Source organism: Amblyraja radiata, chromosome 22 (genome assembly GCF_010909765.2).
Source record: "Amblyraja radiata isolate CabotCenter1 chromosome 22, sAmbRad1.1.pri, whole genome shotgun sequence".
NCBI lineage: Eukaryota > Metazoa > Chordata > Chondrichthyes > Rajiformes > Rajidae > Amblyraja > Amblyraja radiata.
The window spans coordinates 17207942-17235107 of NC_045977.1; positions in this window are offsets into that span (position 1 = coordinate 17207942).

Here is a 27166-nt window from a genome sequence, read left to right on the forward strand (position 1 = left end):
GAATTGAATTGAACACCATCTGTCCATTCCAGATGCTGCCTGACCCATTGAGTTACAATAGATGATGGTCTTTCCATAAGTGGCCCAGCAGTAGAGTTGCTGCCTTAAAGCACCAGAGTTCCCAGTTTTGTCCAGACTACGGGGCATTGTCTGTACAGTGTTTGTATGTTCTCCCCGTGACCGCGAGGGTTTTCTCCAGGTGCTCCTGCTTCCACCCACACCCCCAAGACTAACAGGTTTGTAGGTTAACTGGCCTCAGTAAAATTGTAAAAAATTGCCCCGATATGTAGCAGTCCATACCTGGTACAGCAGAAACTGTAGATGAGGTTGGTGCAGGTGCAAGTGAACCTCTGCCTCTCCTGAAAAGACTGTCGGGGTCCCTGGACAGAGTCGAGGGAAGAGGTGTGAGGACAAGTGGTGCATTTCGGCGAGGCAAAGCGCTGACTAAACGATCATTTTGCTAAACACTTTAACTCCCCTTCCCATTCCCATACTGACGTTTCTGTCCTGCGCCTCCTCCCTTAGTCAGAGTTAAACCAAATGCAAACTGGAGGAACAGCACCACATATTTCGCTTGGGCAGCTTATAACCCAGTGGTATGAATATTGATTTCTCTAACTTCAAGTCTCTCTCCGTCCCACCCCTCAACCTAGTCATCGTAGTAGTTTCACTGTTGTCCTGTTGAGTTTCTATGTCTGTGTAACTCATTATCACCTAGCCCACTGCCACCCATGGACCATTGTGGGCTCCACCTTTCCTTGCTTATCATTACTTTTTGCATACTTTTATTCATTTGTTCTCTCTATATTACCATCTATATCTCTCGTGTCTCCTTCCACTGACTCTCAGTCTGAAGAAGGTTCTCATCCCAAAACGTCACCTACTCTTTTCCTCCAGAGATGCTGCCTGATCAGCTGAGTTACTCCAGCACTTTGTGTCTATCTTCGATTTAAACCAGCATCTGCAGTTTCTTCCTACAAACAAATAAACGGTATGCAAAAGGAGAAATCATAGAACGAGTCTGCGTTAAAATGTGGTCTTAGGGACAGTGAGCATGAGAAATCACAGTAAGGTTGCAGCGAGAGAAGGTGTGGGAGAATTCCTGTCAGAGAGAGGAGGGGAACCTCTTCAAAGTAGGCATGCCTTGAGGAGATTTTGCAGTGGAGCAGACAAAGTGTCGGAAGGAACTGCGGAAGCTGGTAGACACACAATGCTGGAGTAACTCAACGGAGTAACTCAAACGTACACTTAAATTCTGGAAAGATGCTCCTATCCCAACGTTTAAAATGTGGATTACAAGTATGTTGGAAATCCTACATCTTGAGGAAATGAGACTTGTTCTAGCAGGAAAACAAGATAAATTCTTAAGAATATGGTCACCTTTCATTGATTTGTTACAATATGGTGCAAAACAACCCTGGAAAATAATTATTTTAGAACTAGGTGATGGGTGTGAATCGTCAGGAATTAGGCACATTCCCTTTCCTTCTTGCTTAGCCTTACCTTTTTTAGATTTCCTACTTATTTTTCTTTTCTTAAGGCCCCCCTTTTCTGTGGGGCTTTTTTTTTTTTTCCTTTTCTTTTCACATTTTCAAGCACGCGGTCTACTTAACCATTATCATTCACTTAACGCCAACTACTGCGGACTACACTCCACTACTATCCATTACTCTTTTCTCCTTTCTCTTTTTTCTTTTCTCTTTTTCTATTATAGGTTTAGGTTTTTAAAAAAAATTAAAAAAATTGTGCAAGAAATGTAATTATGCATATATGTTGCATATTATGATTAAGATGTATGTACATTGCTTCTAATAAAATTAATAAAACATTTTTTAAAAAAAGGCTGTGGAGGCCAAGTCAATGGATATTTTTAAGACAAGATAGATTCTTGGTGAATATGGGTGTCCGGGGTCATGGGGAGAAGGCTGGAGAATATAGGAGATACTAGACTAAGTGGGACCCGTTGGGTCCCAACATCACACAGGAGGGCTGGTCATCCAACGCAATATTCCACCTCTCCACCAATTTTAATATTGGTGGCCAGTTGGGGGGGGGGGGCTTTCTGGAGCGCTAGTATGGGTGTTGTGGGCTGAAGGGACTGGTTTCCAGAGGGCTAGTATGCAAATTGTGCGCCAAATGGATTCTTGGGCTGGCGTCTCAGTCAATCAAGCCTGTTGTGCTGGCAACTCACTCACGGCTGGTGGGCTGGTAGTTGACTCACGGCTAATCCTTGAAATTCTATTTCAAGCAGGGTATAAGGCCACCAAATTCGTGCAGTTTCTTACCACTTCTAGCAGGGTGCAAGGCCACCAAATTCAAGTGCAGTTTCATACCATTTGAAGTAGGGTGCAAAGCCACTAAAGACAGCGAGTCGTGACCTCTCCCTCCTCCGTCTTGCAGAGACTGAGCCACACCAACATTTCCAGGTTTTATAACCCCTCCCCCCCCCCCCACCGGAAAAGGTGTGGCTTTCATGGAGTGATTGACAGGAGAGAGATTATCAACATTTTTTTTTAAACTAATAACTTTTATTTTTCATTGATGGGAAGAATTCTCTGCACCTGCTCAGCGGAGGGGGGACTGAGTAAGATGGCCAAAAATCACAGCCGTAAGTGGTAGCGTTTTATCTAAAATCAATATACAGTGCAAACAGGAAGTAAGTGCATTTACAGTAGTGCCTTTTAACTTCAAGCCAATGCACCCAAGCCACCATTTGCAGTAAGTAATGCCTTTTAACTTCAAGCCATTGCATCCAAGCCACCATTTGCAGTAAGTAGTGCCTTTCAACTTCATGCCACCATTTGCAGTAAGTAGTGCCTTTCAACTTAATGCCAAAGCACCCAAGCCACCATTTGCAGTAAGTAGTGCCTTTCAACTTCAAGCCGCAATTTGCAGTAAGTAGTGCCTTTCAACTTAATGCCAATGCACCCACGCCCCCATTTGCAGTAAGTAATGCATTTTAACTTCAAGCCATTGCACCCAAGCCACCATCTGCAGTAAGTAGTGCCTTTCAACTTCAAGCCACACCCAAGCCATCATTTGCAGTAAGTGGTGCCTTTCAACCAAGTCAAAGCTCCCAAGCCACCATTGGCAGTAAGTAGTGCCTTTCAACTTCAAGCCAAACCAACCAAGCCACCATTTGCAGTAAGTAGTGCCTTTCAACTTCAAGCCACAATTTGCAGTAAGTAGTGCCTTTCAACTTAATGCCAATGCACCCATGCCCCCATTTGCAGTAAGTAATGCATTTTAACTTCAAGCCATTGCACCCAAGCCACCATCTGCAGTAAGTAGCGCCTTTCAACTTCAAGCCACACCCAAGCCATCATTTGCAGTAAGTAGTGCCTTTCAACTTCAAGCCAAAGCTCCCAAGCCTCCATTTGCAGTAAGTGGTGTCTTTCAACTTCAAGCCACACCCAAGCCATCATTTGCAGTGTAGTGCCTTTCAACTTCAAAGCTCCCAAGCCACCATTTGCAGTAAATGGTATCTTTCAACTTCAAGCCACACCCAAGCCACCATTTGCAGTAAGTAGTGCTTTCAAATTCAAGCCAAAGCACCCAAGCCACCATTTGCAGTAAGTAGTGCCATTCAACTTCATGCCACCATTTGCAGTAAGTAATGCCTTTCAACTTCAAGCCATTGCACCCAAGCCACCATTTGCAGTAAGTGGCGTCTTTCAACCTCATGCCACCATTTGCAGTAAGTAGTGCCTTTCAACTTCAAGCCACAGTTTGCAGTAATTGGTGTCTTTCAACTTCAAGCCACACCCAAGCCACACCCAAGCCACCATTTGCAGTAAGTAGTGCCTTTCAACTTCAAGCTAAAGCAACCAAGCCACTATTTACAGTAAGTAGTGCCTTTCAACTTCAAGCCAAAGCAACCAATCCACCATTTGCAGTAAGTAGTGCCTTTCAACTTCATGCCACCATTTGCAGTAAGTAGTGCCTTTCAATTTTAAGACACACCCAAGCCAAGCCAACCGGGGGAGGGCTTTCTGGAGCGCTAGTATGAACCATTTTAGAACCAATAGACATTTTCTTTGCAAGCTTTAGAACCAATAGACATTTTTTGCAAGCTTTAGAACCAATAGTCATTTTTTTGCAAGCTTTAGAACCAATAGAATTTTTTTGCAAGCTTTAGAACCAATAGACATTTTTTGCAAGCTTTAGAACCAATAGACATTTTTTTGCAAGCATTTTAGAACCAATAGACATTTTTTTGCAAGCTTTAGAATCAATAGTCATTTTTTTACAAGCTTTAGAACCAATAGAGACACTTTTTGCAAGCTTTAGAACCAATAGAGACACTTTTTGCCAGCTTTAGAACCTATAGACATATTTTTGCCAGCTTTAGAACCTATAGACATTTTTTTGCAAGCTTTAGAACCAATGGCCTTTTTTTTGCAAGCTTTAGAACCAATAGACATTTTTTTCCAAGCTTTAGAACCAATAGACACTTTCTGCAAGCATTTTAGAACCACTAAGGGCACTTACATTTGAGTAGACATGTGTTCAGTGTTATTCACAGCTCAGAGAAACGTGACCCTCTGCCTTCCTCCATCTTGAAGAGACTGTGTGACACACCACTTCCTGGTTTTATAGTCCCTCCCCCCTGCCGCCAGCGGGGGCAGCAGAGAGAATGGGGAATTTTGTAAAAACATTAATATCTCTGTCATTTTGAAATGACGGGAAAAATCCTCGGCACACATGCGGCAGAGGGGGGCTCTGAGCAAGGTGGCCAAAAATGACGGCCGTAGGTGGCGGCGTTCTCTCGGAAATCGCAGCACAGATGGCCAAAACCGGTCAAGAACAGACTTTTAGTAATATAGATATAGATAGATAGATAGGTCAGCCATGGTTAAATGGCGGAGTAGACTTGATGGGCCGAATGGCCGAATCTTGCTCCTATCACTTATGATCTTTTGATGACTTTATTGAAGCTTAAAAGTGAGTTGTATAATAAGATTTTAAGGTTTCCAATATGAAATAAAATAGAAAGGAAAAGGAAAAAAAAAGAAAATAAGCTGGGGTAAATCTGTTTTATTTACCCCAGCTCCATATTTTCTTCTTTTTTTTAAATGTGGAAAAAAAAAAAGGCTATTGAAATGATATTGGATCATCCGTAAGCTTATAAAAGTTAAGCAGATAATTTAAGGTAGCAGGTCTGGTAGTGGTTTTGAAAGGGTTCCCATTGTGGAAGGTAATGAGATGTCAAATCAAAACAGCACTTAATTTTATCAGGTAGACGGAATTAAACTCTTACCAATTTACCTGCAGATGTAGATGAAGATAAGTTGGTATTTCTTTAATGGAGTGTTCATTCAATAATTGAAGCAGTAGTCCATGGAGAAAATGTGAATTACTCAAAAGATCCGTGATGTTTCTGATTCTGTAATCCCTCAATGTTCTTGTGACTAAGCTAGTCAGAGGAACTGCAGTTGCTAGACTACGATTAAGATGTTTAATTTGTGTCATGTTCTGATTTTGTGGTACTTCCAATATTGACGGGGAGAAGGGGATGAATGTTTGCAACGTGGCAACAGTGGATAAGCAACTTTATAAAAGGATAGAATATGGATCAGTACAGCACAGGAAGAGGCCCTTTGGCCCACAATGTCTGTGCTAAACATGACACCCGGATAAACTAATCTCATCTGCCTGCCCAGATTCCTCCATTCCCTTCACATCAATGTGCCAATCTAAAACTGTCTTAAATGCTACCATCGCATTTGCCTCCAGCCCTGGCAGCAATTTCCAAGCAACCACCACTCTCTGTAATAATTTTTTTTTTAAACTTGTCCCACACATCTTAATATTTTCTCCTCCCACCTTAAAGCCATGCCATCTAGTCTTAGACATTTCCAACCAGGGAGAGGTTCTGACTGCCTACCCCTCTCTATGCCCCTCATGATTTGCTATACCTCTATCAGGTCTCCCAGCAACCTCTGACGTGAAAAGCAATCCAAGTTTTTCCAACTTCGTGTTGTAGTTTATACCCCATAATCCAGGCATCATTCTGGTAAACCTCTTCTGCCCTCTCTCTAAAGCTGCAACTTCCTGTAATGAGATATGTCATAACTGGTTCATCACACTGATGATAAGCAATGTTTGACATTTTGATATTTTCAATGTACAAGATTTTGCTGGGACTGCATTTGGAGTATCTCATTCAGTCTTGGTCACTCAGCTATAAGAGAGTTGTCGTTCAGCTGGAAAGAGTACAGAGAAGATTTATGAGGATGGTGCCAGGACCAGAGGCTCTGAGCTTTTGGGAGAGATAGGACATTACTCTTTGGAGCACAGGAAGCTAAGAGGTGATCTTATCGGGGTGTGTGTATAGAATGATCAGCAGAATTGATGGGGTGATTGCATCACCTTTTATCCAAGGTAAAGGAATCAAGAACCAGAGGACATTGGTTTAAGGTGAGAGTGGAGAGATTTAATAGGAACTAAAGGGGCAACTTTATCACTCAGAGGGTGGTAGGTATAGGAAATGAGCTACCAGAAGTGGTAGTACTATAACTACATTTAAAACACCATAGGAAAGGTTTAAAGGGATATCGGCCAAATTTGGATAAATGGCACTAGCTTAGATGAGGCTTCTTGGTCAGCGTGGACAAGTTGGGCTGTAGGGCCTGTCTCCGTGCCGTAAAACTCTATTAACAAATATTTTCAAAGGAAAGAAAATAAGACAATTAAGAACCTGGGTGAGGTAGAGATAATGAGAGGAGGTAGGCATGGCGTGCACTGATGAGCAAAGTGGTTAAGATGAAACTGCCTGTTTCTGTGCTGTGTTTTCTATGTAATTATATGGAACTATTTTCAAACCTTAAGTACCTTTAGCTCCCTGTGATGAAATAATTACGTTCATTTCATTACTTGAAATTTAATTGGACCACATTCTCCCGATCATCTGCATAATCTTTTTTTTTTTAACAGATGCCACCTAAATAATTTCATTAACTGCCCATTATTCTGTTTTTGTCTTTCCGCTGTTACCATCTATGAATAATTTATAAATTTGGATAATAAGTAACTAAATACAGTAACTAACTAATGAATGGTGGAAAATGGAGAAGCGGGGAACTGCAGATGCTGGAAAACACAAAGTGCTGGAGGCTAATTAGCCAACAAACCCACACGTCTTTGGGACGTGGGAGGAAAAATCGGGAAACCCGGGGAAAACCTACGAGGTCACAGGGAGAACGTTCAAACTCAACACAGACGGCAGCCAATGTTGGGATCGAACCTGGGTCTCTGGTGCTGTGAGGCAGTTGCTCTACCAGCTGTGCCACTGTACTTTAGAGATACAGCATGGAAACAGGCCCTTTGGCCCACCGATTCCACGCCGACCAGTGATCACCTGTACACTAGTCCTATACTAGACACTAGGGACAATTTACAAGCCAATTAACCGACAAACCTGTAGGTCTTTGGAGTGTGGGAGGAAACCGGAGCACCCGGACAAAACCCACACGTCCACAGGGAGAACGTACAAGCACCACAATAGATAGTAAATGAGGTCAGGATTGAACCAGGGTCTCTGTCGCTGTAAGGCAGCTGCTCTACCAGCTATGCCACCGTGTCAACCCAAATATTGAAGGGCTGTATGACTTGCTCTTGCTCCTGTTATGTTCTTGCATACAGGATGTCACACTTTTGGTGTTTGTTGAAGATGTTGATTCATTAGGTCATATGTGATGGGAGCAGAATTAGGCCATTCGGCCCATCAAGTCTACTCCGCCATTCAAACATGGCTGATCTATCTCCCCCTCCTATCCCCATTCTCCTGCCTTCTCCCCATAACCCTTGACACCCGTACTAATCAAGTATATATCTATCTCTGCCTTAAAAATATCAATTGACGGCTTCTACAGCCTTCTGTGACAAAGAATTCCACAGATTCATCACCTAAAGAAATTCCTCCTCATCTCCTTCCTAAAGGATTCAGTAGTTTACCTTCTTAGCTTCTTGATATTTTTTTAAGATCAGTACCTCATCTTTACATTCAACTCTCTTCGCCAGGGAAACCTGATAGTTTTACATGGAATAAGAAAATACTAATTACAACTTATCTGCGGTTGCTATGGGAACTTGCTGCTAATGAATCTCGAGGGTTTCTTTACTCTTGTTAGTGTGTTTATGAGTGGACGCCTCCGAACCATCAAGTTTCCCTGGAATAAAGTTACTATGGTAACAACGTCACCATTAGGTTTGTATAAATCACCTACATTAAACAGATGAAAGAATTGCTAAATGCAAAGCTTGATTTTTTTTTTTTTTGATTAGCAAGTGTGTGACATTTGAAAAAACGTACTCTCATTTAGTTTAGAGATACAGCATGGAAACGGGCCCTTAGACCCACCGAGTCTACAGCGACTAGCGATCCCCACACATTAACGTTACCCTACACACACTAGGGACAATTTACATTTTATGCCAAGCCAATTACCCTACAAACCTGTCCGTCTTTGGAGACGTAGCTGCACAGACAGCACCCGTAGTCGTGTTCGAACCCGGGTCTCTGGCGCTGTAAGGCAGCAACTGTACCGCTGCGCCACCGTGCCGCCCATGTTGCCCGGAAGAGACGAAAATTAACCATTGACGATCCACTGACATGTTTTAGATAGTACTAACTTGAGTCATCTGTTCACGCTAGTTCTATGTTATCCCAATTTCGTAACTATTTCTTACACACCAGAGACAATTTACGTGCAAACTCCACACTGACTGCTTCAGAGGTCGGGATTGAACCCGCGTCTCTGGTGTCGTGAGGCAGCAGCCCCCCCGCCAGCTGCACCACTGGGCCGCCCATTAACAAGGATGTTGCCAGGACTCGACAGCCTGAGATTATGAGGATGTTGCCAGGACGGGAGCCTGAGCTATAGGGAGAGGTTAAGCAGGGTAGGATTTTATTCCTTGGAGCACTGGAGGATGAGGTGTGATCTTACAAATCTATACAAGATAATGACAAGAATAGACAGAGTAAATACACAGTCTTTTATCCGGAGTTGGGGAATCAAGAAGCAGAAGGCATAGGTTTAAGGCTCGGGGGAAAGATTTAATAGGAACCTGAGGAGCAACTATTTTACACAAAGGATGATAACTATATGGAACGAGCATCCGGAGTAAGTAGTTGAAGCAGGTACCATCACAACTTAAAAAAAAATTTGGACAAATACATGGATAGGATAGGTTTAGAGGGATATGGGTCAATTGCAGTCAGGTGGGACGTGTGGATGTGTCACTGAAAATGACTCGATTGTAATCATGCATTGTCTTTCCACTGACTGGTTAGTCCGCAACAAAGGCTTTTCACTGTACCTCGGTACATGTGACCATAAACTAAACTAACTACTGCAGATGGGGCATGTAGGTCGGCGTGGACAAGTTGGGCCGAAGGGCCCGTTTCCACTCTGTATGACTCTATGACTCAATTGGTAAACCATTAAACATGCACAGATTGGCAAGATAATAACCCCAGAAATTCATTCGCGGAGCAAATTGTATTGTAACTATACGTGACCATCGATTGATATTTTTAGTCATAACATAGATGCATATTCTACCATTTATTATACACCCAGTTTATGCTGTGATTCTTGCTAAATAACAACAAAATCAATAGTAGTTTCCTTGTTTAAAACGCCTAACTGTTGTTTTCATGTGTGTTGACAGCATGATTTGCTTGAAATCAATTTTAAAGCCCTTACGAGTTTCAGAGACTTGATTATCATCTGGGTTTTTGATCTTATCAACATCTCATCATGGATTTTAACATTGTAGCTGCTTTACAAACTAACTGCTCCTTTCCAAAGTAAACGCATTTAGTTGCTGTCGTCTCTCTGTGTTTTTTTAAACTTCCTCCAATTTTCTGTCCTTATCTCTTCTCCAAATTATGTTTAGCTACTTGTTTCTGTTTATTCTTTACCGAGTAATTATCCAGTTTGTCATTTGAGATGAGATTATTTTTCGTTCATTAGGATCTGCTCCATATATGTCTGAGTACAAATTTGGAAAAAGATTTCTCATCTCCTCACGTTTCATGCCACCTCTGGAGGCCATTCAGTCCATCAAGTCTATGCCAGCTCTTGGGGTATGTCCATCAGACCCCTTCCACCCACTTACCTCCCTAGTGTAGTTTTGTCTTTAGTTTAGAGATACAGTGTGGAAACAGGCCCTTCGGATGACTGTCCAGCAATCACTTGTACACTAGTTCTATCCTACGCACTAGGGACAATTTACAGAAGCCAATTGACCTACAAACCTGCACGTCTTTGGAATGCGGGAGGAAACCGACGCACCCAGAAAAAACCTATGCAGTCACAGGGCGAACGTACATCCCTGTAGTCGGGATCGAACAGGGGTCTCTGATGCTGTAAGGGAGCAACTCTACCACTACGCCACCGTGCCACGCTGTGCCAGTAGAGAGCAAGAACTCATCACATGAGCCTGATTGTACAGTCAATTGACCTTAACATAACCACACATAACTCTACACCAGCACTGGTCCTGCCATCAACACAAAATGGTGAAAAAACCACAACCACCCTGTGAGAAGAGAATATTTTTGGTAACCATATAACCATATAACAATTACAGCACGGAAACAGGCCATCTCGACCCTTCTAGTCCGTTCCGAACACGTATTCTCCCCTAGTCCCATATACCTGCGCTCAGACCATAACCCTCCATTCCTTTCCCGTCCATATAACTATCCAATTTATTTTTAAATGATAAAAACGAGACTACCCTGGGATGCTTGAGTTCCCAAGCAACGAGCCCACCCAGTAGGACTCAAGATAGTGTGACCACAAGCACCTCCCTTGTGGAGCCCTAAGTAGGAGCTTGGCTCTTAAACTTGGCTATTGAACTTGGCTTGGACAAAACTCTGAACATTAATAGCCCATTATCTGTTATTTGCAGGTTATCAGTTTATTTATTCATGTGTGTATATATTTATATAATGGTATATGGACACACTGATCTGTTTTGTAGTCAATGCCTACTATGTTCTGTTGTGCTGAAGCAAAGCAAGAATTTCATTGTCCTATCAGGGACACATGACAATAAACTCACTTGAACTTGAGCATTGTTTCTCCGTTTAAAATGCATTACCATTGGCAGCACAGTGGCGCAACATTAATGCTGCCTTACGGCATCAGAGAACCAGGTTCAATTCTTGCTACGGGTGCTGTCTGTACAGAGTTTGTACATGTGGGTCTGTACAGAGTTCTCCCTGTGACCATGTGGGTTTTCTCCGGGTGCTCCGGTTTCCTCCCACACTCCAAAGACGTACAGGTTTGGAGGTTAATTGGCTTTGGTAAAAATTGTAAATTGTCCCCAATGTGCAGGATAGTGCTGGTGTACGGGGTGATCGCTCATTGGCAAGGACATAGTGGGCCGTAGAGCCTGTTTCCACACTGTATCTCGAAAGTCAAGAGTGGAAGGAACAGTGAGGCGATAAAGCCATTTTACTTCATATTCCACAAGCAGTCTCGTTGGTGGTACAGCATGCAGATAGTCTTGTCTGCAAGACAATTCCTGCAAAGAGTGACCTTTTTTTTTAGTTAACAGTTCACAATACTTCCTTAGACAGTGGGGAACTTGCAAACAGGAGGAATTAAGGCCAAGTGCAAATGCACAGTGAAATTATTTTCTTATATGCAGTCCAGTAAGGTATTGCCATGTGTAGGAAGAAACTGCAGATGCTGATTTAAATCAAAGATAGACACAAAATGCTGGGGTGACTCAGCGGGGACAGGCAGCATCTCTGGATAGAAGGAATGGGTGACCTTTCGGGTTGAAACCCTTCTTCAGAAAAGCTTATCCCCGATTATCAAAGTGTACAGAAATACTCCACTGAGCCCGCATGCAAGCGGCGTCATGTTTTGGCGCTATTTTCAAAGTCCAGTCTGCCCCTCTAATTCTTATGAGTGGTGCTCGTTCCAGGCGAGCCCCAGGCTGCTGCGGGGCCTCCAGCCGTCGCCTTCCTTGGTCGCGACGGCCCTCTCCTCGCCCGTCCACCTTTATACCCCGGGGGGGGGGGGGGGGGAGTGGGAGCCTCCTGCAGCCGACCTTGAGGGTGCAGTGGGCCAGACCCTGGTTCCCTCTCCTCATATAATCACTCACAGTGGCAGTACGCTACACATACAGGCTTGGTGGTTGGGTGGACTATTCCTCCTCTTATTTTCTTCTATTTAGTTTAGCGCGGAAACAGGCCCTTCGGCCCACCGAGTCCCATTGTGTGATCTGTATATTTGCATGTTCCTGTATGTTTGTGTGATCTGTATGTTCCTTCTACTTAGTTTCTTGATGATTTGCCCGTTTTTAAAACAAAATCTTAATTGGTAAACCATCAAAAGTATCAGCTTGTCATTTCTGGCACCTTATTGGAAAAAGGCAAGGGTTAGTACTTCACGGGGGCACCTTAACAATAGCTGTTCCTTTAGTGAAATTGCCAGTTAACTGTTAGTTGCTGGTGGAGTGGCCAATTAAGATATATTTGAATAATATCACGGGCACACAATTGCAATTGAAAGCATTGTGGTGTTTCACATTATTAACAGAAGCTTTGTTGTATTATTCCCCAGAGGGTGAAAGATGTTGTGGAGGAGCTCAGCTGAAAACTCGGAACAAAATGTATCCTATGCTTTGAACAATTTGGAGAAGTACCAGCACAGAGCATAGAACAGTACAGCATGGAAATGGGCCTTCAGACCACATTGTCCATAAAAACATGACATTTCGCAGAATTAGACCATTCAGCCCATTGAATCTACTCTGCCATTCAATCATAGAAGCATAGAAAATAGGTGCAAGAGTAGGCCATTCGGCCCTTCGAGCCAGCACCATCACCATGATCAGCCGTCATTCAATATGATCGTCCAAAATCAGTACCCCGTTCCAGCTTTATCCCCATATCCCTTGATTCCATTAGCCCTAAGAACTATTTTTAACTTTCTCATGAATACATTTCCAGAGAATTCCACAGAATCACAACTCTGGGTGAAAGATTTTTTCCTCATCTCAGTCCTAAGTGGCCTACCCCTTATTCTTGAAATGTGACCCCTGGTTCTGGACTCCCCCAACATGAGGAACATCTTTCCTGCATCGAGCCAGTCCAATCCCTTAATGTTGTGTTTCTATAAGATGCCCTCTCATCCTTCTAAATTCCAGTGAATAAAAGCCCAGTCGATCCATTCTTTATAAATCATGGCTGATCTAATTTTCCCTTTCAACTCTACTCTCCTGCATTCTCCCCCTAACCTTAGATGCACATCCTAATCAAGAAATAATGATCTCCATCTTAAAAAATACCCAGTTAAGACGGCACGTTGGCACAGCGATAGAGTTGTTACCTCGTTACAACGCTAGAGACCTGGGTTTGATCCTGACTACGGGTGCTGTCTGTTTGGAGTTTGGATGTTCTTCCCGTGACCACGTGGGTTTCCACGGGTGCTCCGGTTTCCTCCCACATGCCAAAGATGCACAGGTTCGTAGGCTATTTTGGCTTGGGTAAAAATTGTAAATTGTCCCTAGTGTGTAGTATAGTGTTGGTGTATGTGATCAGTGGTTAGCATGGACTCGGTGGGCCGAAAGGCCTGTTTCCACGCTATATCTCTAAAACTAAAAAAAACAATATCTTGGCCTCTATAGCCGTTTGTGGCAATGGATTCCATAGATTCACCATCCTCTGTCTCAGTGAACATGATGCCGAAGTGAACTCCTCTCAAAATAGACACAAAATGCTGGAGTAACTCAGTGGGACAGGCAGCATCTCTGGAGAGAAGGAATGGGTGACGTTTCGAGGTCAAGACCCTTCTTCAGATTCTCATCACATCGGCTTGACCCGCAGCCTCTATTTCCTGCATATCCACGTATCTACTGTATATAAGAGCCTCTTAAACAATACTACCGAGTGTCTCCACCATCACCCCTGGCAGCGTGTTTCAGGCTTTCCCCACCCTTATGTGTAAAAAAAAAACTTGCCCAGTCCATCTCTGTAAAATTTAGCACCACTCACCTTATAGCTAGGCCTTCTACAAACTCTAAATGATAATCAAAGACCATAAGAAAAATTGGATTGGGAAAGCTAATTCTACCATTAATCAACAAAGAAAACAAAGTCTATCATAGCAATGAATTATCTATCCTTAAACTGACAAGGATTCTACCTCCAGACCATTTTTAAAATGTCGCTCACTCTTTGCCCACCAAAGAAGTGTAACATCCTTTGTGAGTTTCACTGCTTGCAACAAAAGCTTTTCACTGTACCTCTGTAAACGTGACAATAAACTAAACTGAAAACTGTCATTTTTAAGTGATACTCTGGATATTTATGGTTATACATTTTGCTTGTTTAATCAGGGACCAATTCATTGCTGCTTTTTATTGATCAATTAAATTGAAAGATACAGCATGGAAACAGGCCCTTTGGCCCATCGATCACCAGTTTACCCATTTTCACGTCCACTCCCTACACACCAGTGGCAATTTGACGAGGCCAATTAATCTACAAACATGCATATCTTTGGGACATTGAAGGAAACCAGTAGAAACCCAGGTTGTCAATGGGAGAACGTGCAAACTCCTCACATGCTGCACCCGAAGTTGGAGTCAAACTCGGTTCTCTGGCGCTGTGAGGCAGCAAGTCTACCGCTGCGCCACCGTGCCACACTGTGCCGGTGGATAGCAAGAGCTCATTACACGAACAGGATCGTACAGTCAACTGACCTTAACATAACCGCACATATACTCTATCTACACCTGCACTGGTCCTGGCATCAACACAAAATGGTGAAAGAACCACAACTACCCTGTGAGAAGATAATATTTTCTGTAAAAGGAGACCACCCTGGGATGCTCGAGTTCCCAAGCAACGAGCCCACGCAGTAGGACCCAAGATAGTGTGACCACAAGCACCACCCTTGTGGCGCCTTTAGTAGGAGCATTGTTTCACCGTTTAAAATGCATCACCACTGGCAGCACAGTGGCGCAACATTAGTATTACTGCCTTGTGGAGCCAGAGATCCGGGTTCAATCCTCACTACGGGTGCCATCTGTACAGAGTTTGTACGTTCTCCCTGTGACCGCGTGGGTTTTCTCCAGGTTCTCCAGTTTCCTCCCACACTCCAAAGATGTACAGGTTTGGAGGTTAATTGGCTTTGGTGCAAATTGTCCCTCGTGTGTAAGATAGTGCTAGTGTACGGGGTGATCATTGGTCGGCGCGGAATCAGTGGGCTGAAGGACCTTTTTCCATTCCGTATCTCTAAAGTCTAAAGTGGAAGGAACAGGGAGGAGATAAAGCCATTTTTACTTCATATTCCCCAAGCACAGTCTCTTTTTGGTGGTGCAGGATGGAGATAGTCTTATCTGGAAGACAGTTCCAACAAACTGTGACCTGATATTTATTTAACAGTTCAGGATACCCCCTTAGAGAATTGACTGGGGAATGTACAAGCAGGAGGACTCGGGTCTCTGGAGTTGTGAGGCAGCGGCTCTACCCGCTGCACCAATGTGTCGCTCTGGAATAAAAAAAGCTTTTTTAAAATTGGAATAGTACAATACCTAAAATGTCTTCCCTGGATGGAAAGCTAAATGTGCAATATGATGGATTTTGGCTATGCTTGAATTTTGAAATTCAATTCAGGTGACTGGGATTAAGTCTTGTTGACGTCAGAAACCAAATCTCAGAAGAGAGTAGAATGTGTAAATGTGACAGTATCATATTTAGTGCTAAGTTTCTCGACATTAACTTTCTCTATTTTCACCTCTGGTTTCAAACCTCTGGTATTGCAGATTTGACTTTAATCCTAACCTGTCAAATGGGAAATTGATGCTGTGAGGTTGGATGCAACTCGATTATAACTGCAAGAGTGTTAGTCATACTGACGTGAAATTGTTGCCTAATCCAATCCATGACAGGTTGCATTAAATTAACTCTTACTGTTTGTGTGTGCCTCCTTTTTATTTTGACACTTTCTCCTGGACTTGCAATTGTGATTACTTAGCAAGTATATATAGCATTATGAAAGGCACAGTTTGGGCAGACAGTCAGAACCTGTGTCCCAGGGTGGAAATGTCAAAGACTAGAGACCGTAGCTTTAAGGCAAGAACTGTGTGTAAAGCCTTAAGGGCCTGTCCCAGTTTTGTGCGTCATTTACGCGACATCCTAAAAATTGGTTGGCACGTCGTGACGCACGCATCACGCGCGGTGAGTCGTGGTGGCGTATGCAGTGATGCGTGGTAGCGCGCGGCGCCCCAGGATTTTGGGATGCACAAAATCCTCGCGCGCCACCTGTGTGACGTGCAAATGACGCCCAAGTGGGGCAGGCCCTTTAGTGACGGGCCTGGATAGAATGAATATGGACAGGATGTTTCCACTGTTGGGAGAGTCTAGGACCAGAGGGTAGAACCTCAGAATAAAAGAACCTACTTTTAGAAAGGAGATGAGGAGGAATTTCTTTAGTCAGAGGGTGGTGAATCTGTGGAATTCATTGCTACAGATGGCCATGGAGGTCGTTATTGCATATTTTTAAAGCGGAGCCCGAGTTTCCTCCCACACTCCAAAGACATGCAGGGTTTGTAGGTCAATTAGCTTGGTTACAATTGTCCCTGGTGTGTGTAGGATCGTGTTAGCGTGCGGGGATCGGCTGGTCAGTGGGCTGAAGGACCTGTTTCTGTGCAGTATCTCTAAACTAAACAAAAAAAAGTCTTTCCCCTCTCACCTTAAAACTTTGATCACTAATTTTACTCCTCTACCCTGGGACAAACACACCTGTCCATTCTTTTCTTAGATGCTAACTGACCTCCCAGCCTTTTGTGTTTTTGCTCAAAATTCCAGCATCTGCAGTTTCTTGAGCCTCCATTTTACTGCTTCATTGCAATATCTCTAAGTATGGCCACATTGAAGAGTGCAAAGTACTGGAGTAACTGAATGGATAACTCAAGCATCTGCAGAGGAAATGGATGGGCAATGTTTTGGGTTGGGATCCATCCTCTGTGGAAGAGTCCTGACCTGAAACGTTGTCCGAAAAGTATCCATTCCCTCCGCAGATGCTGCCTGACCTGCTGAGTTTATTTTTTTAGTTTAGTTTAGAGATACAGCCCGGTAACAGGCCCTTTGGCCCATCGAGTCCGCGCCGACCAACGAACCCCACACATTATCACTATCCGACAGGCACTAGGTACAATTTACACATACACCAAGCCAATTAACCTACAAACCTGTACGTCTTTGGAGTGTTGGAGGAAACCAAAGATCCTGGAGAAAACCCACGCAGGTCACGGGGAGTTTCCAGCTCCCTCCCTGTTTCGCTTTATGAAAAACCTTCGGTCGTCTATCTACTAATTTTACTTTGGGTTTCCAGTATCTGCAACATTTTACTACTTTTATTTTTTAAGATATTATTGAAACTGTTACTTTAAAAAAAAAAAAAAAAGTTTGAGTAATGGGTGACAGAGATGAAAGCAAAACATCTGATATTGCTAGAATTCATTTAGAAACCTTCATTCTCACTGCCAAGGATATTTAGTGCACGGATGCCGAACAGCTGAAATTCCTACTTAAGACAATGAAGGCAGGCGAGGTTTTAGATAATGGACAGAAAATTGCTCTGCCATTTGGAAATTGTAATGCTGAATCTGTTACATGATGTTGAATACCAATAGTTCATTTTTCCTTCATCATGCTATTATTGACGAGATTTTCCCTTTGTGACCCATGTTTGCGTAAGCCAGCCTTAGCAACAGAGCCTTTATCTTTTGAATAAAGCATCATGAAGTGTATCGTTATGAGCTATACGGAACCCAGTGCTGGAATTTTAGCTGAAAGGTTGACTATTCTTGAGTAGGGTTGTGTTATTGGAGCCAGTACACATGCAGTGATTTATAAGAAGTGAAAGAGGTGGAATGTTTGGAGTTTAGTGACACAGCGGGGAAACAGGCCCTTCGGCCCACCGAGTCCACGCCACCCACTGATCACCTACACGGTGTTAGCCCGCTTTCACATCCACTCCCTACACATTAGGGGCAATTTTACAGAAGCCAATTAACTTACACACCCGGCATGCCTTTAGAATGTGGGAGGAAACCGGAGGTCCCGGAGAAAAACCACGCAGTCACGTGGAGAAGGTACAGACAGTGCACAGACAGCACCTGTAGTCGGGATCAAACCAGGGTCTTTGATGTTGTGAGGCAGAAACTCTACCACTGCACCACCGTACCGCCCAGGTGGAATGTGTGGTGTTCGTTCCCTGGGTACACATCTGGAATACTGCGAAGATATATAAACATAAAATGCTCAAGTAACTCAGCAGGTCAGGCAGCATCTCTGGAGAAAAGGACTAGGTGATGTTTAGGGTCGAGACCCTTCTACAGACTGAGTCTCAGTCTGAAGAAGGGTCTCGACCCGAAACATCACATTTTCCTTTTCTTCAGAGATGCTGCCGGACCCATTGAGTCACTCCAGCATTCTATTGTCAATCTTCGGTGTAAACCAGCATCTGCAGTTCCTTCTTACACATTGAGAAAGATATACTTGTACTGGAGATGGATCAGATGAGATTCAGTGGTGGATGCCTGACACTCCTCATACTAGCAAAACTTCACACGAGGCAGCACAGTGGTGCAGCGGTAAAGATGCTGCCTCACAGCGTCAGAGACCCTTGTTCAATCCTAACAATGGGTGCTGTCTGTTCGTTCTCCCCGTGACTGCGTGGGTTTTCTCCAGGTGCTCAGGTTTCCTCCCATACTCCAAAGATGGACAGTTTTATAGGTTAATTGTCCCGAGTGTGTGTAGGATAGTGCTGGTGGAGGATGGTGATAATCTGTAATGGTTTTGGTAGGCTGTGTTGTCGTGATGTGTGAAAATTAATAGACACAATGTTAACGACTCTCAGGGCTACATCTTCAAAACGATATATCATTATACTATCACCTTTGGCATGCTTGCCTTGCCCGTGTGACATGATGTATTTTGGGGAGAATGAAAAGGGGTCTGATACAATAACTATAAGACATACTGTAGTGTATAAAATAAGACATAGTGTATAAAAACATGAGAGGAACAGATTGGGTAGATGCACAGTCTCTTGTCCAGAGTGGGGGAATCGAGGACCAGAGGACATAGGTTTAAGGTGAAGGGGAGAAGATTTAATAGGAATCTGACGGGTAACTTTTTCACACAAAGGGTGGTGGGTGTATGGAACAAGCTGCCAGAGGAGGTAGTTGAGGCTGGAACTATCCCAACGTTTAAGAAACAATTGGACAGGTACATGGATAGGACTGGTTTGGAGGGATATGGATCAAACGCAGGCAGGTGGGACTAGTGTAGCTTGGACATTGTTGGCCGGTGTGGGCAAGTTGGGCTGAAGAGCCTGTTTCCACGCTGTATCACTCTATGACTCTATGACACCATGACTCTATGAGATGATTCAACATTAGACTGTGGCTTGATCACTCTACGGGACAGCTCTCCCAGTTTGGACATCAGATTCTCGATGTTTGTGAGGGGAAGGACTTTGGATGTGCAGGAAACTATTTGCTGTGTGTGAATCGAGAGTTTGTGTCAACCCATGATTGTCCATCCTTGCCCATTCTGGGCCACACCGACTCCAGTGTCAAAACCAGTGTGGGCGAATTCAGTGCCTTTCAAAACAATCCAAACAAGATGGGACGATCAAAACCCAGAGGGTTTCCACAATCAGTACTCCGTTCCTGTTTTCTCCCCCATATCCCTTGACTGCTATCTTTAAGAGCTTTATCTAACTCGATCTATCTATCTGTCTCCTTGAGTCATAGAGTGATACTGTATGGAAACGGGCCCTTCGGCTCAACTTGCCCACACCAGGCAACATGTCCCAGCTACACTAGTCCCATCTGCCTGCGTTTGGTCCATATCCAAACCTGTCCTATGCATGTACCTGTCTAACTGTTTCTTGAATGTTGCGATAGTCCCAGCCTCAACCACCTCCTCTCGAAACGTTACCTATTTCTTTACTCCAGAGATGCTGCCTGACCTGCTGAGTTACACCAGCATTTTGTGTCTATCGTCGGTGTAAACCAGATTCTGCAGTTCCTTCCTGGACAGATAACAGTTGGTCTTGGTGTTATGTTCGGCACAGACATTGTGGGCTGAAGGGACTGCTCCTGTGCTGCTGTACTGTTCAATGTTCAATGTGCTATGAATCTTAACAGATTGTTATGGCATATTGTAAGCTGTCTGAAACAGCTGTCTGTAAGCTCAGGAGGTATCCTGAGAATGAAAATTTGAAGTAGATCAATATATGTTCCATCTTTTTGATTTTTTAAATGATGCTATTGATAAAGTAATTTTCTGACAATACCTAAATTCTCTGAGTGAAAATGAATAATATCATAAAGACAATGTGCTGGGTAAACAAATATTTTTTGATAGCAGTACATTAAGTCATTGCAAACCACCAATATCCTTGTATATTACTTGTATTATGGAAACGATTACTGATTCTGAAATCTGAGTCTGAAGAAGAGTCTCGACCCAAAATTTAACCTATTCCTTTTCTTCAGAGATGCTGTCTGACCCGCTGAGTTACTCCAGCTTTTTGTGTCTATCTTTGGTTTAAACCAGCATCTGCAGTTCCTTCCTTCACTACTACTGATTCATGGTCATTTTAAAGCAAGAAACCAAATGTTTTAAATTTCAGATAATTTAGTTTTTTTTCAATAATGTTTATTTGCCAGAGGCTAAATTGGAGGCCTAGGATATTGCAATTTCCAGCCTGGCTTTTTAAATGGTTTATATCTCGTTGGTTTTATTGACCTTTGAATAATCGTTATGAAACTTTCTTTAGAAATTCACTTCTTGAACATTTTACCCAAATGATTGGGGTAATTTTATCTCCCTGAAAGATTTATGTTCTGGTAGAACTATCTGTTCTTTTCAATCAGTCCAAAGTAAATGGTGATAAATAATGGAATTTATGAAACTAGCGCGCAGATGGCTGGATTGAGAATAACATGACTGTAAAAGTTGACTGCTTGTCGTTATGTCATTTGGCCCAGGAAGTTGAATGATAATTGCTTCGGAATCATTTGGATTTTAGTTAGAGAGATACAGCATAGAAACCGGCCCTTCAGCCCGCTGGGTCCACGCCGATCATTGATCACTTTCTCATCCTACGCACTAGGGGCAATTTGCAGAAGCCAATTATCCTACAAACCTGCACGTCTTTGGGCCATGGGAGGAAACTGGAGCTGCCAGAGAAAACCCACGCACGATAAAAGGGAGAATGTACAAACTCTCAATAAACAGCACTGTAGTCAGGATCTAAGCCATGTCTCTGGCGCTGTAAAGCAGCAACTCTGTCGCTTTGTGGAGATTCAATCGCGTATGAATCTTAAATTCTTTAGTCGTGCAATTCAAGAAAATACTAGTATTCGCAGTGAATGAGTTGACTTAGGCCAGTGTTATAATGTGATTGATCTGATTAAATGATTGCCACTTTGATTTATTTATGAGTGATTAATTTTCCAAGATATTTGCTGTTAAGGACAGTTTTTATTGCCCATCTATAATGGCCCTGCAATAGGTGTTCATGAACTATCAATACGAACTGTTATAGCTTTAATTTGAATGTAGAACCAATTCTATGCCAGTGACTTTATAGTGAAATTTAAAAGTCAAATACAGCAATCCATCCGTTGACGCTAGTTCTATGTTATCCCACTTTCTCATCCACCGCCCACACACTGTACCAAGGCCAATTAACCAACAAACCTGCACGTCTTTGGGATCTGAGAGGAAACTGTAGCACCTGGATCAAACCCACGTGGTCACAGGGAGAACGAGAAAACTTTACACAGACAACACCCAAGGTTAGGATCGAACCCTAGTCTCTGGCACCGTGAGGCAGCAGATCTAACAGTTGTGCCATTGTGCTGTCCTAATGCCCCTGTCCAACTTAGGAAACCTGACCGGAAACTTCTGGAGACTTTGTGCCCCACCCAAGGTTTCCGTGCGGTTCCCGGAGGTTTTTGTCAGTCTCCCTACCTGCTTCCACTACCTGCAACCTCCGGCAACCACCTGCAACCTCCGGGAACTGCACAGAAACCTTGGGTGGGGCGCAAAGTCTCCAGAGGTTTCCATTCAAGTTTCCTAAGTGGGACAGGAGCATAAGGCCGATTAAACGGGGATGACAATCCAGTAACATTTATGTATGTGTGGTCATCGTTACTTCCAAATTAATTCCAGTTGTTGCTCCAAATTCCAAATTATTAATTGAATTTAAGTTCTACAATTACCAGAGTTGGAATTGAATTTGTACCTTTGAATTGTTAGTCCAAGCCTCTGGATTTTATTTCTGGTTATTTAACTACTGCACCACTGCCTAGCACTATGGACCTCAAATTCTCATTTGTTGTGTTTTCCTGGGAATGCATGGAGTTTGTTCAGAAGGAGCAAACTTGGATTGTTTTCTCGAAAGCATGTAGCGAATTGAGAGGAGGCCTGAAGTACATAAAACGATGAGAGGTTTGGATAGGGTCGACATACAGCATGGAAATGTCAAAGACGTAGATGGCATAGCATTAAGATGAGAGGGGCAAAGTTTAAAGGTGATGTGCAGGCAGTGGCGGACTGGGTCTAAAAATACAATACAATACAATACAATACAATATTTATTGTCATTTGAGCCTCAGTGAGGCTCAAACGAAATTCCGTTTCCACAGCCATACAAACAAAGACAACTTCCTACAGACATACACACAATTTAATTCACACAAGCATCCATCACAGTGGACCCACTGTGATGGAAGGCAAAGTCTTTTCTCTCCCCTGTTCTCCATTTCTCTCCCGATGTCCAAGCCCCAGGCGGGCGATGATAAGTCCCATGGCCATTTTAGGCCGTGCCGGGCGATTTACGGCCCCACTCCCGGTCTAAAAGTCACAATGTTGGAGCCCCCGGCGGGCGCTGTAATGTCCCACGGCCGGGCGATGTACGGCCCCACTCCGGGTCGTTCCAACCCCGCGACACGGGCTGGAGAAGTCGCGTTGCGGGAGCTCCGGGAAGCGGTCTCTCCCCCCGGACCCACGAGCTGGAGTTCTGCAGACCGCTGCTTCAGGCTGCCGGCTGCCCCGGGCCCGATGTCCCAGTCCACCGGACCTGCAGCTGCGTTGCTGGAGCCTCCGAGCCCCAGGAGTCGAGTCGCAGCAGCGAGTCACCACCGCTCCCCACGCTCCGAGGCCGGCCAGCCCCACGATGGTGAGTAGTCCGCAGCTCCGCAGTCTCCCGAGCCCCCGGGTTGTTCAGGTTGGAGGCTGCTCCACGGTGCTAGGCCCCAACGGCAATGGAGACCCGACAGGGAAAAGGTCGGGTCTTCCGGACAGGGAAGAGATTTTAAACAGTCCCCCCCCCCCCCCCCCCCCGCCCCCCACATATACACATTTAAAACCAGTATTAAAAAACACCAACACTACATTTAACTAGACAAAAAATAAAAAAAAGACAGACAGGCTGTAGGGGCCGCTGCAACGGGTGAGTCGCGCCGCCCAAAAAATATTGGTTGCCAGGAGACAAAGAGGGCACACTTCATCAGGGGCCCACTTGATATAGCGGGCCCCACTTCATCAGGGGACAATGTTCCATCGGGCAAGCTGACACCCTGGCCAGTCCGCCACTGTGTGCAGGGCAAGTTTTTTTGTACACAGAGAATGGAGGGTGCCTGGAACACACTGCATTGGGTGGAGGTGGAGGCAAATATGATTGTGTCTTAAAGGGAAGATGGACACCAAGTGTAACTCAGCGGGTCAGGCAGCATTGCTGGAGGAAAAGGATGGGTGACTTTTCGGGTTGGGACCCTTCAGACTGCAAGACTTCCGATCCGAAACGTCACCCATCCTTTTTTTCCAGAGATGCTGCCTGATCCGCTGAGTTACTCCAGCGCTTTGCGTCTATTTTCGGTATAAATCAGCATCTGCAGTTACTCCCGACACACTGTGGCTTCAAGAGGCTTTTCGACAGCTACTTTGATAAGAAGGGAATGGAGGGATATGGATCATGTGCAGGCTGCGGAGATTAGTTTAATCTGGCATCATGTTCAGCATATTGTAAGTCGATGGGGTTGTTCCTATGCTGTACTGTTCTATGTTCTAGCCTCTGTCAAAACTTCAGTAACGCTTTATAATGCCTTCAGATAAGTCACCTGCCATTGAAATGTTATTCGCTTTAGATTTATCTTAAACTTGCCTCCATCTCTAGTTAAAGTTGTTTGACTTCATTGCTAAAATATCTTTTTGCATCATGCGCCAGTTATTACATTTTAATTTAGTTTAGGTTTAGAGATACAGTGTGGAAACAGGCCCTTTGGCCCAACGAGTCTGCGTCAACCAGATACCCTGTACACTACTTCTATCCTACACACTAGGGACAGTTTACAGAAGCCACTCAACAAACCTGGACGTTTTTTGGGATGTGGGGGGAAACCAGAGCACCTGGAGAAAACCCACACAGTCACAGGGAGAACATACAAACACTGTATAGACAGCACCCTTAGTCAGGATTGAACCCAGATCTCTATGAGGCAGCTAATGTGGAGATTCAATAGTGTGTGAATCTTAATAAGTTCTTTAATCGTGCAATTCAAGAAAATAATAATATTTGCAGTGAGTTGACTGTTAGGCCAATGTTATAATGTAATTGTTCTGATTATATGATTGCCACTTTGATTTATTTATGAGTGGTTCATTCGCCACGATCTTTGCTGTTAAGGACAGTATACATTGCCCAACTTTAATTGTCCTGTATAGGTGTTTGTGAACCACTTACATACACTGTTATAACTTGTTACAGCAACCTTATCGTGATCGAACCCAGATCTCTGGCGCTGTGAGGCAGCAACTCTACAGCTGCGCCACTGTGCCACCCTATGAATTTTGCCGTTTGTTTTCTACTTAATGTTCCACTATTAATATCCACATGTGTACACAAAGAAATACGCCAACATCTTAGAAATCTAAAGCACAACTTTTCTAAAAACGACCCTCTCTTTCCAATTCAGAAACAACTAATAATTGAGTTCAGTTGCATTTTGGTAATAACATTTTGAACAGATTGTTTAACCGTGATAACATCTCAATAACGGTCTGGAAACTTTAAAATCTGATCCACCTTTCACCCGCCTGGAGACAAATACGATGTAAGAAAGATAAATCAGTGTTTATTTTCACATTTGTGTTCCTGTAATGGGTGAACAAAGGTTGTGATGAAGCTGCTATTCTGCATATGAATGAACAGATGTTATGATAAGTGTAATGCCTTAACTGACACCAATACATGAAACACACGCACTTGTGGTTTTTGTTGATGTCACTAAACGCAGGTGGAATAATGCCAAAAACTCTCAAATTTGTGTGCATTTATAATACTTGCATTCATTAAAGTAAATGGTAGGATGACCCTCTCCCTCTCCCATTCTCCCTCTCCCCCCCATTCTCCCTCTCCCCCAGCATTCCCCCATTACCCCCCCCCCATGCCCCCCCTCTTCCTCCCCTCTCCCCCCTACCCTCCTCTCCCCGCCTCTGCCTCTCTCCGCCTCCCCATCTCTCTCTGTGTGTCTCTCTCTCTCTGTGTCTCTCTCTCTCACACACATTTTCCTCTCCCATGTTCTCTTTTTCACTCTCTCGCTCTTTCTTTCAATCCTCATCTTTGAACTTTACAAGAACTTTATAATCTGCACAAGATCGTTTTTATCGAGTCCACACACAAGATTAGAAGTTGTTCAGCCAGCGATGAACACACTTCTCGGCATCTGCATACAATGGTGCCTGCCTTGTCCCTTCTTGTGCGTGGTGGTGGAAAGATTGGTGGAAACAGGGCCGCGACGAGAATGCTCTTTCCTTGACCCCTACAAAATGATGAGGGACATGGATAAAGTGAACCTTTGCTCTTTTTCTCAGGGTAGAGGATAAAAAAAACTAGAGGGCTCAGGCTGAAGGTTCGAGGGAAGAGATTTACGAGGTGCCTCCGGGCAACATTTAATACAGAGCATAGTCTGTATCTTGAAGGAGTAGCCAGAGGAAGCTACAATTATGACTTTCAAAAGACATTTGGACAGATATAGGGATAGGAAGTGTTTAGGAGAATATGAGTCAAATGCAGGCAAATGGGAGCAGCCCAGATGTCAACTTGGTCAGCATGGACAAGATGGGCAGAAGGGTCTGTATTCATGTGGTTTTGCTCTATGACTCTACAATGTATTGGTCAGGAAGCCATTTGAGCCCATCGTCAATGCTAGCTCTCAGTCCATTCCCAGTCCCTCCGCGACCTTTCCTTGCAATTTGATCCCTCCAGATTCTGCCACTTACCTCATCGCTAGGGGCAATTTACAAAGAGGCCTTCTGCACCTCTTTGGGATGTGGGAGGAATCCGGAGCACCAGGAGGAATCCCGCGTGATCAGACGGAGAGCGCTGGAGGTCAGATTTGAACCTGCATCGCTAGAGCTAGTTTAGTTTAGAGATACGGCACGGAATCAGGCCCTTCGGCCCACCATGTCCATGCTGACCATTGATCACCCGCTCACACTCATTCCTTATCCCACTTTCCAATCCACTCCCTGCACACTCGGGGCAATTTGCAGGGGCCAAAATGCTGGAGTAACTCAGCGGGTCAGGCACCATCTCTGGAGAAAATGGATAGGTTACTATCGATTTACTATCGAAACCCTGCTTCAGGGTGATTGTTGCGGGTGGGAGGAGGGGGAGGTATGAGGAAAGGTGGTGTGAGGCAGCAGCTCTACCGGCTGCATTGCTGGTGATGATAATTTGTGGAGAAGACCCATTGCATGTTCTCTCCTTGTATTGACAGAACCAGGGGTCAGGATTGAACCCGGATCTTTGGCGCTGAGAGGCAGCAGCTCTGCCAACTGAACTACAGCTGCTGATAAAATGTTAAAAGGACACATTGCATAATCTTGGATGCATTGCTGGTAAATTGAAACTTAATTGTAATTCTGCATTTAAAATGGGGGAGAGAGATTGAAGTGTGATCCTCTGCCCCCCACATATGTTCATTTATACTGTTGAGAATATTAAAGTGCACAGTGTCAAGAGTGTCTTATTGTCATATGTCCCAGCAGAACAATGAAATTCTTACTCGCAGCAGGACAACAGAATATGTAAGCATAGTACAC